Below are 7178 nucleotides of genomic sequence, written 5' to 3'. Positions count from 1 at the left end.
TATATATATATATATTCATAGTAATCATACATATTTTGAGAGGATATCAATGTAATTAATGAATAGAAGCCAAAGCTTGGAACTGTCAATCATCACGACGCTTGGGTGGCAGGTCACACTCCTAAGAATGGAAAGTTAGAATCTCCATATGATAAGGCCATCAAAGAGAAAATTGTATGTTTGAATAAATATGTCACTCCTACCACTGGTGGTCGGTTATATAATTGTGAGTTTAAATAAAATTTAGTTGCATAATGGTTTTTGTGTATGTAGAGGACCTGTGAGATGGAGGCAGAGGAAGGAAAATGGAAGCCTCAAGGACGTGATGACATTCTTGCTAGGGCAATCAGCAAAGCAGAGCATCCAGGTCGTGTGAGAGGGGTATCGACGCATGTTGGTATCATTAAGTATTTTGGAAAAACTACTCGAAGGACAATGAGTAGTGATGATAGGGTATATAAATACTATATTTTATTCAAAATAATATATATATATATATATATATATATATATATATAGGCGGGATCTCGTGAGTTTGATTCTTACGGTGAGTTATGAGTTTGGAAAATCTCAGCCATTAGATGAACAAAAACAAGGGCGGAGATTAGATCTCATAAGTCGTACTCTGTAGTAGGCATCAGACTAAAAAAAACCCACACCTCTCATCTTCACCCACACAACTAACACCACCCGACACCACAACTACAACCAGTCGTCGTCACAGCCACCATGACGAACTCCGGCGACATCATCATACATTCCAGTCACTGACGACGTTGCCAACATCATGAGCTACCATAGGTTTTGTTTCATTGATCTGTAATCTTACAATTTTCGCTATTTTCAATCAATTTTTTTTTCCAAATCTCTTACTTTTGATTTAATATTTTCCGTTCAAAAAATTTATTTCAATTTGTTGATAATTTTATGATTTTTTGTAGATTGATTTTGAATATTTTAGGTGTAATGACTATTTTCGATTTAGTAGATTATTTTGATTTAATTTAACGTTTAGTTGTCGTTGATTTGCAACCTTGCGATTTCTATTGTTTTCAATCGTTTTTTTTTTCAGATCTTTTACTTTTTATTTAAAAAATACAGAGAAAAACAGTGAACCAAAAGATGTATATGAGCCTTTATTGAGCACAACATGAGACCTTGCAGAAGAAATGCTCATGACATAAGAATTAAAAAACCTAGGTACGTAATTCGAGAATGACGGTTCACAAAATGAGAATATGTTGGTGGTTGAGGGTAATCATGAAATCGAGTAACAAGCTGAACATAAAACCTTTGAAGCTTACAGTAAACGGTTTGCATTTCCGTCCGAAGAAAGCCAATCAAAGTCTACAATGTACTACTCTTTCAATGCTGGTGGCATACATTTTGTAATGCTTGGTACTTACATTGCCTACAATGAATCAGGTAACCGAGTCCTTGCCCACGTTCTCAACAGGAAAATGACACAAGTGATTTTTTATTAACCTGTTTTTTTTTTTTTTTTTTTTGCTGCTGATCAGTACAAATGGTTGGAGAGAGATTTAGCCAAGGTCGACAGGTCTGTGACGCCATGGTTGGTCGCTACGTGGCATGAACCGTGGTACACCAGTTACAAAGCTCACTATAGGGAAGTTGAGTGCATGAGAGTGGCAATGGAGGACTTACTTTACTCTTATCGTGTGGATATAGTGTTTAATGGACATGTAAGATCACTTAAATCTAAATAATACTCCGTAGCAATCAACTAGGGCTGATTGTTTCTCCGCCTTTTCAACTCATTGCTGAATAAGATTTTGTCCGTGCAATTTTAGGTACACGCATATGAGCGATCAAATCGGGTATATAACTACACATTAGATAAGTGTGCTCCTGTACACATCACAGTTGGAGATGGAGGTAATCGAGAAAAGATGGCAATAGAACACGCAGACGAGCAGGGTAAATGCCCTGAACCATCAACCACCCCAGACAAATACATGGGTGGCTTCTGTGTAAATTTTACAACCTAGGTCCTGCTTTCTGAAAATTTTGTTGGGATCGAACACGATTTCGTAACTTACAGAGAAAGTAGCTTTGGTCATGGCATTCTCGAGGTGTGTTCTCCTTATTCGTGAATCTTGATCTAAAGCTCAGTATTACATACAACAAGTTTTAAGTACCACCGCTCAATAAGAATACACTCTTTGTGCCGATCAGTAGTTATCTATTGCAGCTGAACTAACTGTATTATTATTTACAGGTAAAAAATTCAACATGGGCACTGTGGACATGGTACAGGAACCAAGATAGTGAAAAAGTGGCAGGAGATCAGATTTACATAGTGAGGCAGCCACATATTTGTCATGTTCCTAGTAAGGCCAACAAAAAATGGGCTGATTTTAGGTAATCCTAACCACTGGCTAGAATTTATTCTACTAGGGGTAGTTTGGGAAATAGAATATTAGAAAGAAGATAGTTTGGGGTCCCCGTAAGGGTAGTTTCGGAAATAGAATATTAGACAGAGAATAGTTGGGGTGAGATTTCATTGTTTGTGGTTGATTACTACTTGATTCCACTGGCAATAGCCCAATAGTTTGCTGTACTCGGATAATAAGTTGTAGTTGTAATCGCCATTGGATACCACGATGCTCTATCAGTATCCTATCTTAATGAGGTGAAGTCTTGTTTACCTTGTAATTTGTAAATGTAGTAGGTTTTTCAATAAAAGTATACTCTACCGAGTCTGTGTTACTTGAGACCCGGTAAAGGTATTGATTGACACACGTGTATTATGACAAATGGCATCAGACGTTACATACGAAAATGCAGATTACTGTAACTTGTAGTCCATACTAGAGTTGATAAATTTTGATCATGCTTGAAAAATGATACAATCAGCTACAGTTGCGCTAAAGATTGAGTGATTTGGTGGTGAACTGCATAGACTAATCGAAGAGGCTAAGAACTTATAAGCACTTCCCTTTCTCAAGTTGATTATGTTGTAACAATTTAGAATAATAGTAGAATAACAGCACAATAACACTGAAGTAACAACACGTAAAGAAAAAAAAAGGTAACAAAATGAGATTTTTTTTTTAAAAAAAACAACAATAATACTACAATAATAGCAGAATAACAGCACAATAACACTGGAGTAACAACACATAAAAGAAAAAAAATAACAAAATGAGAAATTTTTATTAAGAATAACAATAACACTACAATAATAGCAGAATCAAAATAACCCCATAATAACAGCACAATAACATGTGGTAAAAAAAGAGTAAAAAAAATAAAAGTAGTAAAAAAATCAAAGTGACACCGAAATAACATCAAAATACACCAGAATAACAATACTACCAGAATAACAGCACAATAACACATGGTAAAAAAGAGTTAAAAAATCAAAAGTAATAAAAAAAATCAAAGTGACACCGGAATAACATCACAATAACACCAGAATAACAGCACAATAACATGCGGTAAAAAAAAGGAGTAAAAAAATCAAAGTAGTAAAAAAAATCAAAGTGACACCGGAATAACATCACAATAACAGCACAATAACACGTGGTAAAAAAAAATCATAGTCGTAAAAAAAATCAAAGTGACAGCAAAATAACATCACAATAACAGCGGAATAACAATAACAGCACAATAACATCACAATAACACGTGATAAAAAAAAAGAGAAAAAAAAATCAAAGTAAAAAAAAAAGCACAATAACAGCAGAATAACAGTAGAATAACAGCACAATAACACGTGGTAAAAAAAGGAAAAAAAAAATCAAAGTCGTGAAAAAAATCAAAGTAACAGCAGAATAACAGCGGAATAACAATAACAACACAATAACATGTGGTAAAAAATAAAGAGAAAAAAAATCAAAGTCGTTAAAAAATCAAAGTAAAAAAAAACACAATAACAGCATAATAACACCAGGTAAAAAAAATAAGAGTAAAAAAAATTCAAGTAAAAAAAAATCTGGTACAAAAAGAAAAAAAAAAGGTAACATAATGAGAAAATTAGAGAAAAACATAAGAGAAAAAAAAATCCAAGTTGTAAAAAAAAGCATAATAACACGAGGTAAAAAAAAGGAGAAAAAAAAATTAAAGTAAAAAAAAGAGTATCACTAGAAAAAAGAGAAAATAAGTAAATGACATTAATTTTATATGACAGGTAAGATTAGATCTTGACCATTCATCTCTAATATAATCTAGTGGCTTAGATTTCAAAGCACAAACTCACAACTCACCATAAGAAACAAAACTCACAAGATCCTATCTCTCTCTCTCTCTCTCTCTCTCTCTCTCTATATATATATATATATATATATATATATAGAGAGAGAGAGAGAGAGAGGCAGGATCCGGTGAGTTTGCCACTTTTCGTGAGTTACCCCGCATATATATACAATTTGATCAAACAAAAATAAATGGTCACACAAACAAATCACCGCACTGTGTCTCTACTTTTCTCTCCTTTCTCTCTCTTTACAAACATAAAACATCAATAAATTGAATCAAAATCTTCCAGACCATCAACAATTTCATCAATTCTTCCTGATTTTTTTTTTTTTGTGATTCCAATCGATTACACCAAATTCATTCACAATTTCAATTATTTTAATTAAAACGATCATATTTTTCTTCAATTAATGATGCAGTTTCGGAAAACCCTAAAGTATCAAATCAAAACGAAGGTATGAATATCTTACGATTTCGTAGCTAATAATCGAATAACTTCAGTGATTACGTAGCTATTGGAATCAAAAAAACAAATACTAATCCGATTTTTTTGTGTTTTTTTCCGTGATTTTCAGTAAAAACAAGATGAGAATAACAAATACTCATCAGATTTATGTCTTTTTACGATTTCATGATTAATAACATTAGTAAAGAATAAATTCAACAGAAAATTTGTTGATTACAACAAATTCTGATACGATTTCATTATTTTTGGTAATTTGCAGGTGGAATGACGTTGAACAGGGGTAATTCATGCTACATGGAATAATTGATGTCGTGTAATAGAATAACTGATGTTGTACGATAGAATAATTATGTTATTGTAATAAAATAACTTGTTTACTGAGAATAATGTTCTCTGGTATGTATAGTTATTTTAATGTAGAAATTCAGTTATTGTGATAAAGATACGTAGTTATTTTTTAGTTAACTCAGTTGTTTACTGAGAATAATGTTCTCTGGTATTGATAGTTATTCTATTGTAGAAACTCAGTTATTCTAATGAATAACTTATGTTATTGTATTGAGCTTCAACTCAAATATAGTCAACTTTCTACCTTTTGTTTATTTTCATCTTGTTTAATTGAATAACTGGCCATTTCCAATAGAATAACTGATTTTCTTCAATGAAATGATTGAACTTTACAACAAAAAGAGGGCGAAGATGAATTGGAATCTGAATTTGACAGAATCAACATTTATATTCAACATAAAAATAGAGTAATTAAATCAGAGTCGCATAATAATTGTCGTAAATTATTACAATAACCATGAGTGAACTATTGCGTACTATAATAATTATTACAATAACCATGATTGAGCTTTAAAATAACCGTGATTGAACTTTACAATAACCATGATTGAACTATTGCGTACTATAATAATTATTACAATAACCATGATTGAGCTTTACAATAACCGTGATTGAACTTGACAATAACTATGATTGAACTATTGTGTACTTTGCCTCATACTTAATCCTTGGACTTAAACATTAACATGGAGTTGTCTTGCTGATGTTTTCACCATTCTTCCCAACGAGAACCATGTGTAGCCTATTGATGAGGGTTGAACCAGCAAAAAGTAAAAGCTCGTTGCTGAAAGAAATAAAAACAAAAAAGGGCGTAAGTTTAAAATAACTATGCAACTGAAATACAATAACCACCCATAAGTATTGAAGTAACCATAAAAACACTATAAAATAATTGGGCATTTTAGAGAAATAAAAGCATTTTTTGTCAGAATGAAATAACTAAGCAAAATGAAATACAATAATACAACTAATGCATTGAAATAACTGAAACAATACAATACAATAACGAGTTATTTCAGAGAAATAATAAATATTTTGTCGGAATGGAGTAACTAAGCAAAATGAAATACAATAATCCAACTAATACATTGAAATAACTGAAACAACGCAATATAATAACGGATTATTTCAGAGGAATAATAATGTACCAAAAAAAAACTCAACTACAGTAAGACGCACCATTGTTAGCAACATAAGATACTGTAAACAACCTCATTATTCTGCCACCTATCTACATTCATAATCGTTTAATTTAACAACCAGAAAGAACAATATCCAATTCAAAAATCAAGTGGAAAAACGCAAAATACAATTGCAAAACCCTAGAATTATGCGAAAACGAAAAAAATGTCATTTAACAACACAAAGACAAGAAATTGAACAACATAATAAAGATAACATGATAAATTGAAGATTACACACACAAAGAACATTAAATTCGAACAAAGAACAAGAAAGTAAAATGCGAATTGAAGACATTCAACGAAAAAAATAGTAGAAATAGAAAAAAAAATCATTACACGAAATTGATGATGAAGATGAAGTCGAAGTAGTGAGCAAGCACGAAGAAGGAGCACGAATAAGTGAATATCGGAATAGAAGATGAATATTAGAGAGGAAGTGTGAAAAGGGGGAAATGAACTGGAGAAACGAAGAAAAACGAAGCAGAAGAAATGAAGTGCATACAATAGAAGGTTTATATAAAAGATGAAAGATCTAATCTCAGCCATCCATCTTAGATTAGATTCGTGGTTCAGATTTAGAGGGGTAACTCACCAAAAAAATTCAACTGATATGATCCTATTTCTATATATATATATATATATATATATATATATATATATATATATAGAATCAGGATCTTGTGCCAACCATTTTACGGTGCGAACCGTACGAACTCATTAAATACCCTCAGATTAATACAACGAATGGTCAATCCCTCATCACTAATACAGTAATACCTCTCCTCTCTCATTCCCTCAACCTTTAACCACCTTTCCCCTTATCAACCACCATCACCACTCATCCTCACCTTCAGACACCATCTGACGGTTGCCGAAGTTCGCATGTCATCTTCACCGTCAACCTTTTTTTATCTCTTATTCATTCACAATACGTTGCCGCCGACCTGCTGGCCGCAACA

At 32.4% G+C, this 7178-nt stretch overlaps 1 pseudogene; it reads left to right on the top strand.

Annotated features, from left to right (window-relative positions):
• The first annotated feature begins 1352 nt into the window (after window positions 1-1352).
• Window positions 1353-2398, top strand: LOC141637452 (purple acid phosphatase 15-like; annotated as a pseudogene).
• The last annotated feature ends 4780 nt before the right edge of the window (window positions 2399-7178 follow it).

Source organism: Silene latifolia, unplaced genomic scaffold, assembly GCF_048544455.1.
Source record: "Silene latifolia isolate original U9 population unplaced genomic scaffold, ASM4854445v1 scaffold_112, whole genome shotgun sequence".
NCBI classification, from domain to species: Eukaryota; Viridiplantae; Streptophyta; class Magnoliopsida; order Caryophyllales; family Caryophyllaceae; genus Silene; species Silene latifolia.
The sequence above is the reverse complement of the archived record's forward strand: the minus strand, read 5'-3'. Positions and strand labels throughout refer to the sequence as shown.